Source organism: Seriola lalandi, unplaced genomic scaffold, assembly GCF_002814215.2.
Source record: "Seriola lalandi dorsalis isolate HSWRI2012SDOR001 ecotype SW California unplaced genomic scaffold, Sedor1 jcf7180002054581, whole genome shotgun sequence".
NCBI classification, from domain to species: Eukaryota; Metazoa; Chordata; class Actinopteri; order Carangiformes; family Carangidae; genus Seriola; species Seriola lalandi.
The window spans coordinates 1,642,190-1,654,667 of NW_019525134.1; positions in this window are offsets into that span (position 1 = coordinate 1,642,190).

Consider the following 12,478-nt stretch of genomic DNA (forward strand, 5'->3'; position numbering starts at 1 on the left):
CTCAGCTCTGGCCCTGGTCCCTTTCGTGAGTAACCAAGTGTTCCTTTGCTGTGTCTCGATTGCTTGCCGTTTTGTAAGGTAGTCAGGTTGTGTTCTCACTATGTTTTGACATGCTTGCGCTTTGCTTGTAATAAGTTAGAGCAAGCATGCGTTTGAAGTTTCCATTGTAGCTCATTACCAGCGATAGGGTTTTGACACATCCGTCAAGTTAACGACACGCATGCACACACGCACGCAGACGCACAGTGACGCATCAGAAAACGCCAGCAGAGCCGTCCGTTGGTCGCTGTACTGTGGTTTGTTAGCCGGGGGCAGCCTGTATAGTTCCATAGGAACATCATTAATAATCGTCTGTCTGGCCTTCAGCTCGCGCTGAATCTCCGCAGACCCGATGCAGTATCATCTGGAATTGCTTTCGCGTCCCGTGGGGGCTGCCTGTACATTTTCTAGTCCAGTGGCTCTTATTGTTTTAACTGGCTGACTGTGTTCAACGACAGAGAAGCTATGTGCCTTGGTGAATACACACATCATAAAGAAAAAGGTTTTGACACACACACACTTGCATCTGCAGCACACATATGCACCAAAGGTCTGTGTGTATATTACATGCAAACACATACTGGTGTCCACAGGCTCCGTACACTGCAGCACGTGTACACCGTGCCCCACCCACGGCCCATGGGCTCAGGGCACCCAGTGTAAAATTGCCCATTAGTGTGGAAGGTTAACAGACCTCTGCCTGTGAAAAGATGAAGCTAAGAGATTAAAGGATCCAGCGTAGTCCACAACAATTATCACGTGCATTTATGTTTTGGCTCACGGTGTGGCCTCTCCATGAGCCGAGCAGTCATAACAAACTACCACCATTACCTCAGACTGAAGTCCAATTCTGAATTGCAGTTTATAACACGTTTTCCATTGAGAAGTAACACTAGATGTTTTATACGTTGAATCACTCTTGTGTGGACGGGCACCCTGCTGCCTTTATTTCTTTGTCTCCTCTGCATCAGTCACTGTAGCCGTTTAGCTCCTTCATGATTTTCCTGCCTCGTCATAATCAAGAGTTCGGTTCATGTGGTACTTCTGCCCTTTTATACTTGATTGTGTAAAGTATATTGGTATTGATTTAATTGTCTACATATGCTGAACTGTTTTTGTGTTTTGTGGTAGACAACAAAGGCCAATATGTCACAGTCACACAGTATTTCTAAACATATTTGGGAGATATCATCACTGGAGATGTTGCTGTGAAATCATTAAAAAAAACTACAAAAAAAAAAACCACCAGATTTCTCCAACAAGAGAATTATAATCTTAGTTTAACCACAATGAATTGATTATTTTTCAACAAGTGATGGTTTCAAAGTTGAAAATCAAATTTGTCTCCAGCTGTGGTAACTGTCTCCAACCTTTGTTTTCGGTTTGTTCGGTGACATCTGTATTTTTGTTACGTGTTGAATTTGGTACGTGTTTATACAGATGTTTTATGATTATGAAGCAATTTCTGTTGCTGTTTTTGCTGGATGCACTCTGGATATTTTGCATTATCCCTAATTATGGACTCTTGGGCGACCACTGTACATTAGACCCCAACGTGAAGTGGATCTCCTCAAACTGTATCTTCAGTGGTAAGCTTATAGGGAGAATGAGTGAATTGTGTTGTGTTGTTAATAACACAAACCATGTACAGTGTATCAGTCATAGGTTAATGCATGACAATCTGTACACGTGTATGTCTGCAACCTCCAATAATGGTGTTTGTCACACTCAAATAGGGCTTAGTATCAATGTTTCTGTAGTTCATCCCAGTCACTCATCAATTTCCTCCTCATAGCCTCAGCAGCATCTGCATAAACACACTTACACTGCAATTATTTGTGCATATTGATGTGATGCTGATACTTTACGGCTGGTTCTGAAAGTGTTTTTACCCTCAGCTGGTAGTCACAGATTTTAGCTTTAATTCAACGCACACACACACACACACACACACACACACACACACACACACACACACGGTTCTTCATCCATCTCAGTTACAAACATTAGAAAAGGGAACTATGGAGATATATGACCACACAAACTACAGTTTAGTTCCCACCTCAGAAAACACATTCAGGTCAAATGTCAAAGTAACTGCAGGTTCAGCTTTACTATAACAAAATGAAGGGTAATTATTCTCTTCTCCTTTATTTCATTATGATTAAATGTTGTGGTTGGTGGTAACAGTCTCACCAACTCCACTCCTCAAGTGATTTTAAATTATTTAACATAGAGAACTGACGTTTTTAACCATTAAATCTGATCAATACACATCTCAGAAGTCTTAATCCCATGTTCATGTGAACCATAAAGACATATTGTTCATTTGAGTCATCCAGAGACAAAAGGAACAACATGAATATCTCCTGGAAAACATACTTTTTAACTCACAGGATAAATCGTGACACTAAAAACTTTTTATAAATCATGTCAAATTACAAATCAGGTAAATTTGTCTGCGTTTAATTGCAATATTTAATACTTAGACGTATTGGTCAACACAATGGGAAAATAGAGTCCTGCTGACACTTTCTAATGATCTTTAACTGGTAAACTGAGGCGCCGTGTCTCATATTCAGACTCGATGTTTTTTAACATTTTGTCTGGAAGGAACTGATTCATGATACACATCTGCTGTGGGTCTTCAAGGCCCGCTGGCTGCTGCTAATTCAGGATCTGATGACACACAGCGCTAATGTTTATGTATTATTCCTCTGAGTAATATGATCAAGGTACTTTAGGTAAGTAGTCCTACGCCGAGCATTTGAACAGGATTTGTGAAAGAACTTGCCTCAAAGACAGTGGGACTGAATATCACCAACAAGCCCACTCACCTTTAGCCAGGTGACACATCAGTATCTTTTATAACGTGGTCACCAAAGACACATTCACATGGTAATTTCATCCGTTCGAACTGTTCACTAATGCAATGTATAGGATGTGATACATTTTCATTCATCTGTGTATCCAGGTTTTGTGGGTAACTCATGAAATATTTATAAAATTACAGATCTTAAAATGTAAAATTAGCCATATTAAGACAGCAAATGTTCCCCATAGACCTTATAGGAACAAAATATTTATAGGAAAAAAATGTAAAAGTAGTTATTTCAGAATAAATCTATATCTTACTATCTGAAATGGTTTACCTGAAGATTCAGATTTTGATGTGCTCCATTTGTGATGTGACCCTTGAGTGTTTACAACATATTTATTACATTTATTAACGTAAGTTAATACTTAATGTCTGTGCGTCAGGCGATCACTTCTATCCATGTCCTGATTAGTTCAAATTGTTTAAACTGAATTTCAAGTTTTTTGTTGAGCACAATGAGCAGGATTACATTTTTAATGCACATATTTTGTGTGTCTGTGGGTAGCAAATATAGAGGGGAAAAACACTTCCAGAGCCACACAACCACAACTGCTGAAATCTGAACTACAGTAGAATCTGTCATCCAAACTGCTCAGACTGATGAGTGAATGGTAAAGAAAAGATGCAATAGCGCAAAAATAAAAGATGACTGATCCTCTTTCAAAGAAGAAATGGTAATAAAACAGTATTTTGAATTGTATGAATGTACAACTGGTATATTAGGACAGGAGTCTGTGGTAATTCTGGATTATTTTGTTTTAACAGCTTCACTCCTGAGGGGTTTTGATGAACAGAACTCTTCTGTATTGTTGCCATTTAGGTTTGGTTGTGATTGTGTTTTTATTTCACGTGCTAAATCTTTTCCTCACAGGGCCAGAGTTAACTTCAGCAAAAACATGTCATCCTATAAGATACAGTATATTAAGAGTATATTACTATATGAATATATTTATGCTATTCAGTACAGCATTAAATATTATATGTTTTATACGACATAACCTCTACAGCATTGATGCAAATCTCTTGATGGGTAGAAAGCCGTAGACAAATAGATAAACTAAACAAATTATTAAAGTAAGTGGCAACAATTCTAATTGCTCAGAAAAGTGTTACTAAGTCGTGAATTTGTAGATATTGTGAAATCAATTCCAATAGTTTTTGTGAATATTGATATGTCACGTCATTTATTTTTACATCTGATAAGTACTGCTGTCTTACATTGAGCTCTGTAACACTACGTGTTATGGTATTTTAAAGACGTTCAGTAGAGATAATATACATTGAGCTACTTATGAGATCAGTACCTTGTGTGCACTTTTCAAACCTAACTGTGAACTAGCAGCTGTCTGCAAACAGGAGTTGTACACACTTGTGTTCTCTCTACTGCAATTTCACTGCATGTCCCTACGCATTGAGATCTCAAAGACTTCCTACACAAAGACGGCTCCAGGAAAGCGGTGGACTTTGTGTTTTTGTCGGGAGGTTGCTCTCTATATGCTCAGTGACTGGACTCTGTATGTTGCCCTCTCTCGTTCATGTGCTTACTGTATGAGATGTAGCAATTGGAAATGGGGATTAAAAAGGACGTTGCATTTTATCTTGGAGCCCTTCTTGGTCACATTCAAGCCTGAAAAAGGTGCATGTTTTGTCCACAGTGGGCTCATCCGATATTCCTTTTGAGGCTCGGTTGAAAAGTGTTTTTGTCTGATTCTTTGTGTCACTGTTGGGGCTCTGCATGCCATCTTTTTGTTTGTAGTGTTTACACTGTGATTTATTAGGGAGAAATCCAGCAGTACAACGTGAGAACATCCTACAGGGAACAAAACACGTTGCACACATTCAAATCAAAGCTTAGCCACTCACAATATCATCGACCACTACACACAAACCGACAGATCAGCCAAGGCACAACATATAGCTTAAGATGTACATTATACATTTTCATAAGCTCAATATTTATACTTTATAATATTGTGCCACAGAATTGCAGTTACTTAACACTGATTGATTCATGCCTGCTAGTAATTAATTGTCCATATCAGGTTCTGAAATTACCAAAAAAAAATTTATTCCCAAAGGTATTTTAAGGGTCAGGATTTATGAAATTGCCAATGAAAGCTTCTGATGGACGCACAGTAAAGAGTAACACTGTGCTTTTGCGGTGCCTCACATGTAAACGTGTTTTAAAGCTGCACTGTTGAACGTCGGCTGCAACAATTCATCCATTTAACTTAGTAGGTAAGAACAGCAAATCCTTAAAGCCCCTCTCTAGAAGAAAACTGCCAAAAATACCCAACAAGCTTTGCTCTTTGTATCATCAATAACATCAACATCATCACTGTCTAAAGCTGAGATTGAGCCGAGATGGGACAGACAAAGAGGGATCAAAGATTCATAACAAATGTCTGCACAGAGCAATGAACAAAGCAGAGGAGTTTCACTGGAGTACTTTGAATAAACAGGGCTGTGCTGCGGTCTACAGACTGTGAAGGTTACAGTAGCGGTCTGGCCCCGGTCCAGTCCTGTCCGCCCTGTAGGTGCCTTCAACTGCACAGGAAGGCTATTATGTTTTAAGCTAAAACACCTCATTTTTCTCTGCACGCCAGGGAAAATGAGCTCTCTAAAGCCCCCTGCGTGGACATATAAGGTTGTTTGCTTGCTATGATAAATGAAACATTTCATTGTACATTTAGTGCCTATTGTTCACACCAGCTTTAGGTCCATATAGTCCTTTGTGTTTGTGAGCTGTACCACTGTTTGTCAATTTGATCACAATAAGACTAAAGATTATACATATAAAGTTTGGGTTAAGGCCTTCTTCTTCTTCTTCTTCTTCTTCTACAGGATAATAGCTCTATAAAACTGTAGGATAGGATGAGAATAGTGTCACAAACTGTCAATACAAATCATTGATTTATCACTTAGTTGGTACGAGGCAGTATTTTACAGTAGAAATTCATCAGCAAAACTACACATTACTATGAGCAAAGAGTATTATGAGAGCTAGTGTCACAAGAATAATGAATATGTGAACAATATATAGTCTGTGTAAAGTTAACCTGGACGAAACAATCACAGTCACAAAATGCCTGAGACATAATCCCCCACAAATATGTTGTTTTCACATAAGCAGCAACCTGACATCACAGGACGCCTGCTGTCATTTTAAGAACTGCCAAGTCAAGAGTCATGTAAGTCATTCAGGCAAGAGAAAAGTACAATGCAACTGTTTAAGTGTATCATTTGTACAAATTAGTGAGTGCTGCACAATTAATCGAAATATAATCGAAATCGCAATATGGCCAAGTGCAGGAGCTGTAATGTTTTTGATGAAGGTAAATATGTGTCACAACATTGTTGTGCACTGTCAGCACCAAAAGCGTTGTGGTGCTACAGAGACGCCCTGGACTACAGATCATATTCTCCAGACATGAAGGAACATGTTTGTTTGGTACAAGACCAAAAAATAAATAAATACATAAACACATCAACACAATTTTCAATTATTTTTCAGTGAAAATGAAACCATGAAACCATGTCCAGTTGAAATAACAATATCTACCAAAATAATCCCAACATGATTTTTTTGCATAGCATGCAGCCCTAGAACAAATTGTTCATATTGATGACCTCAGTGATTTACAGCAAGCCAACAGACGCTCACACTAAACATGCAAACAGAGCTAATGTGCTTCTCTCATTCAGTATTGTGAAGAAAGGATTGGTAGAGTCACCACAGCGTTGTACTAAAGGAGGAAGTCAATGTCTGATCCACACTGACTTCTGTGGGTGGTGCAGGGCAGTCCAGACATAAAAGATGCTTCCCCTTTGTTTTGAACAGTTAACTGTGTCCACCTCTTTATTACTGAGGTTTGTGTGCAGGGCTACTGACAAACTTTCTCCATCTTCTTGTCCAGGAACTGCTATTCTTTACAGTGAAAACAGATTTTAGAAAAAGTCCTGTCTGTTAGTGTGACTGAGCGTTTGGTAAAATACAGAGCTGATTTGAGTTAATGAAAAACCTTACAGAGAATACCGAAGCTCCCAGTAATAGTCTGGTCTAGCAAAATGCCACTCAGGGTAGTCTTCAATCTCAGAGACATGCAGTGGATGACACCGTCACGCTGAAGACAGCTGGGGGGCACTGCAGAAACATTTCAGTTTGATAACTACATGAATTCAGAATATACAAGGTTGATATTTTTCATGTAAGCGCTGGCCTTGTCACATCCTGCAAGCAAACATGCACCGAGTGCAGCAAAGCAGAAACTGAGTCACAATAACAAACTATACCACACCTAAAACCCATTAGACAACCCAATACCAGATTATCTAGAGTCCATTAAGGGAGGAACGCCACCAGCTGCCATGTGGCCATTACCTGACAAAGAACCTCAGATAATTGAGATAGAAAAATCTAAACCCAGCAATCCAGTTCATATGCAACAACAAGTAACCACATGTCAGACACTGCATGCAACAGATAATTATTAACTATAGCACATTAAACTTGCAAAAATTACAGGTTTGAAGTGAGTAACGTCTCCCCATGTAATGTTATGCAGTGTTGCTAAGCAGCTGATGACCCCATGTACATGGATATGAGTTTAAGCTGCCAATAAGTGCAGTGAAGTGTGGCAGCAGCATAAACTGTGGGACACAGCACTTTGGATGTAATTATGATATAAGAAAACAGTAAATGAAGCTGTCATATTAGCCCGTTACCTTGAGCTCTAATGCTGAGGATGAAGTCTATGGAGAAATTGTGATTGCGACAGCCCAGCTTGTTTCTCATGAAGCCAATATTACAGGAGAATAATTAAGTGAATGAACTCTGCACATGACAACAGACTTGCTCTTTTTTAACCTCTACTAAAAACCCTTTGTAGTGAGCCAGAAGCAAAATCCTCCAAAACAACAACAACAATATGCTAAGAGGAAAATAGCCACGAACAACCCATAACACTTATTATATCTGAGTCAAGTTGGAATCAAACATGAGTAGCATGAAAGCATCATTGTGCACCTGTGACCCAATACCAAAGGCAAGAGCTACAAAAACCTTTCTCTCAGTAAAAAATGCAATTAGAGCACACGGGCAAATGACAGCAGTAGAACACAAGAGCAACGAAGTGACCACAAGTATCCGTGTGGTAGGAAGAGCAAACAACCGGCAGCCATATTGTCAAGTGCATAAACAAGAAAAAAAGATAAAGAACAAAACTCTCATGGTGTTTGTGGCTTAAATACTCAGCTTACCTGGTCGAAGTAGAGCTGTGATACTGGGCGTGAAGACTTCTTTAGAGAGAGTCGCCTTGGTCCCAGGCTGCAGACAGGACAGGAAGCCCCGACCTCTTCCCGCTTGAACCTTGTGTTTGAGGCGACAGGTGACTCAGGTGACAGGTGACAAGGCGGGAACATCCACAAGGAGAACAGGCCAAGGCGGTTATTCCTCCACAACACCGTCCTGAAGACACGGTCGCTTGCAGGTGAGCAAAACACTTAGTTGCTAAGTGTTAATAGTGCTAACGGCACAATTAGCTTGTTACGATATTAGCTAAAAAAGCTACCCAAGCTAAAGCTGTGAGTGTGCCTAAAGGAACAGTTCAAATGGTCCGCCATTTTTCTTCTTATTATTATTCTCTCGGGCAGATTGGGCACGGTTTAGTACATTGCAGTGTCCCACTGGCGTAATGACGTAATTGCTACTAGTTCCCGTTATTTTTTTTAATGTTGCGTTCGATATTCAGGGCCGCAGCACGGATGTATTAGAAGACCTTATATATAAATATATATATATTTATAATACATTCATGGGCCACAGTCCTAAAACTACATTTCTATTACCCTAGTTTTCCGCTACAGCGCCACCTAGCGAATTGGTTAGACAGGGTTCACGTTGTTCGACACAAGGATATCATGCATTGTGTATGTAGGCAGCTAAGTTTAGCATGAAGAGTTCACTGCTTTTGTCACATTTACTGTCACAGTAAAAGCACGTGTTACTAATAACATTGTTAAAGATGGCACCTTTGTATTCAAGTCATGGATGTATTGTGATTCAAGTACTACCAGTGAACCATAAATAATAGAATGCTGTCTTCATTTATTTTATTAACACCTATGCTTTTACTGTGAAATGTTAAAATATATTCCGTGAGAAAGGAAAACAGGGACTAATTTACGTTTACTCAAGTATTAGTATTTCCCTTTTATATTTGTACATGTAGAATTGTGCTTCACTGTATTTCAGAGGGAAATATTTTCCTCTGATAGTTACAGACAGATGTGGTCCACAGAAGTGTTCAAAGTAAAGTAGCCACAGAAATTAAATTCTAATTTAAAGTAAAAGTCTTGCAAACAAAACTTTACCTATTGTCTACCACTGATTATGGAGGCTTTTTTAATCTCCTTATCCAAAGATAACAAGTTAACTGTCTTTACATCTCCGGATAACAGAGTAGTTTTCTCATGGTGCTCGGTTAATTATTTCATTATCTGAAGAGAACAGATAATAATACTACTTAAGAAATACTTTCACTTAAATAAAGGATCTTAATTTGTCTTCAACAACTATTAAAGTCATATATCGACAAATCTTTACATTTCCAACTATTTCTCAAAGGCTAATTGGACTAATTTGAACATCTCATTGAACAGCGTGTAACTGCACCACCCATCCTCAAATATGGCAGGAAGCATATTAGTCCAAGGTATTAAAAGATATCTCTGATATTTAATATTTCTGATAGAATCACAGTTACTAACGGTTTTATCTCCTGATGATTCAAATTTGATGTAAAAGACATCCAAACTAAGCCAATCAAGTAAAGTAACATTAATAAAACATGTATATAGTGGTGGTTTTGCAGGGTACGAATACTGTTTGATCCCATTTGTACATAGTCGTTTTCAACTTTTAGTCCAGTGAATAATGTGAGAATAATAACCTGCATGACTTCACAGTGCCTGTTCATGGTGGGAATTGTTTTTCTGTCAATAATATACAGTCTAGACCTCTTCTATGTGAAAAGTGTCCTGAAATAACCTCTGTTATGATTTGGCACTATATATTAAAAAATTGGCTTGACTTGACTTGACATCATTTGGACAAATGAAATAACCTTTTCTTTTCTCAAGAGCAGAACAACATGTCAGTATCTGTAGATTACAGAGTCACATGTGGTCTGTATAAAACATACACTACAAGTCAAGTATAGACAAATAGGCAATAGGTCAAATATGACTCCAATAGAAGTGAAAGTTGTTCAGTCAAATTTTTTCTCGAGTTAAAGTACTGGAGTACTTTTAAAAATAGTATTCAAAAGTACATTATTTATAAGAATACAATGTTGTATTGTTCCACATTTACAGAATCTAATGCCTCTGAAACAACCTGCTGAATGAACTGACTTATTAGAACCTGTAGAATAAGAAGCTTGTAGGATATGCTTCAAAGACTATATAAATGACCATAAACACAATTGAATCAACAAAAGGAAAAGGGAGTTATTGTCATTTACGTATTTCATTATTTTTAGTTTGTGATGAAGTGTGGTCATGGTAAATACAGCAAACATTTCAAACTAAATGAATCTTTTTTTATTTCTAACCCTTCAAACACAGACCTCAGATCAGACCATGGTCTCCGATGAAGAATCTTCTGCCTCATCTTTATCTAACGTCGCGAAAAGGACAGCTTCATACATGGCTGACGGTGGAGGAGTTGGCTGTGATTGGTTTTTCTCCTGTGATGAACACAGTGTATGGTCTACCACATTTTCAAAATAACAGGAAACTCATTCCACTGATGAAAAACTGCTTCAAAGTAAGAGTCCTTCATAGAAATGAAGTGGAGTTAAAAGTACAATATTTGTCTTTTAGTGTAGTCAGTGGCAGATTTAGATACGGGCGACATGGGCATCTTGTTGGGGGCGTCACATCACGTCAATGATGTCATGTCACCATGTGGATCAAAGCGGGCGCCCTTTCTAGTTTGTGCAGCTTCTACTGAGAAGGTCTCCTCCCTCACACTCAGAGGTGGTGGTAGATGGGGAGGGGGTGGGGGGAGTTTGCACTTCTATCTCTGTACAGAACTAATGTAATTAGTAAAATCAGTCACAGCAGGAAAAGCTGCCAAATAAACACGATTCATTCATAATACTGTGAAATCATATATATAAATACATATATAATTATAATATATATAATAATACATATATATAATTTTGGTACTAATTGATGATGAAAGCAAGAAAGGTCAGGCTTCAAATGACAGTTGTGCAATTTAGAATGTGTGTTTCTTGTTTGAAGTGTGTATTTGTGTAACAATAATAATGATAATAATAATAATATACTATCAACAGGTCGGTCACAACAGAATAATAATAGTGAACATCACTTTCACCTGCCATGTTATTTATTATGTTATTTTCCACAGACATCATATCCTCTGATACACTGTGTGGTGTGAAACTTGACTATCTAGCATTTGTTTACTTTCTTTTCTTTTCCCTCCAGGCTCCTGTACTTTGATGACACCTTGTAATATTAGCGCTCGCCTCGTTTGCTGAACTTCAGCTCAGCGTGGCACTTTTTTCCAAAGGAGATACCACTTGCCCCCAGTGCTTGCTGCTTTTCTGCGATTAGTTCAGGTACTAGAACCCTCCAAGGCAGATACTTTGCCTGAAGGGTTTGTTAAGAGCAGGCTTTTGTGGCTTTGTTGTTAATTAGGTTGCTTGTTTTGTGTACTGGTGAAAATAACACTTGAATTGTTTGCATCCATGTCTGTTTGCTGCCACTCTAGATACACAAGTGTTCGACTACGTCTATTTACTGAGAAGTAGTAAGTGTTCATTTGAAAAATAGGGAAGTGTAATCAACTCGGTGGAAAACTTAATGAAATAGTCCATTAATAATAAGTAACCAATGATATATAAATGTAAATGTTATGGTAGTATAAAGACAGATAATAAATTAACTAGCAGTACCAACTATTACTGTGCTGTGCCCTCTAGTGGCCAAAGAGATGTACACTGTGTCATTAGTTTGATTCAATTGAAGGTGGTGATTTAAAAGGTCCCGAATCAAAGAAAGATGAGAACAATCCAAACAATAGTTAAATTCAGCTGCTGGTCTTAACTCTGCAGTACTGCGTCAGTTACAGCAGCAATATTTGGTAGCGTTAAAGTTTGTCAAATCCTGTTATAAAATTTGCAGAAAACAAACAATTAAAAAAACTCTTCTTCAGGCTGCTTTTGTGAAGGAAATGTTTATAGTGAAGGACGTGCTTTAGCTAATGTTGTAGTTTCCAACAGTTCCCATTAAATCTCACTAAAGAGTCAAAATTTACTGATTGCACCTTTAAAGGAGTTATTTGTAAGTTTTGCTATTGCTACATAGCTAACATTAGCATTAGCAGCTGCTTACTTACCAGTCTGGAGGAAACGTGGTGAGTTCAGCATCAAACTTCCTTCCTTTGTTCACCAACATCTGTCTCCAGAGGTGGAAAACAAACACCAATGTTAACTCTTGTCTCTGTCACGTCTTTTTTTCTACTGA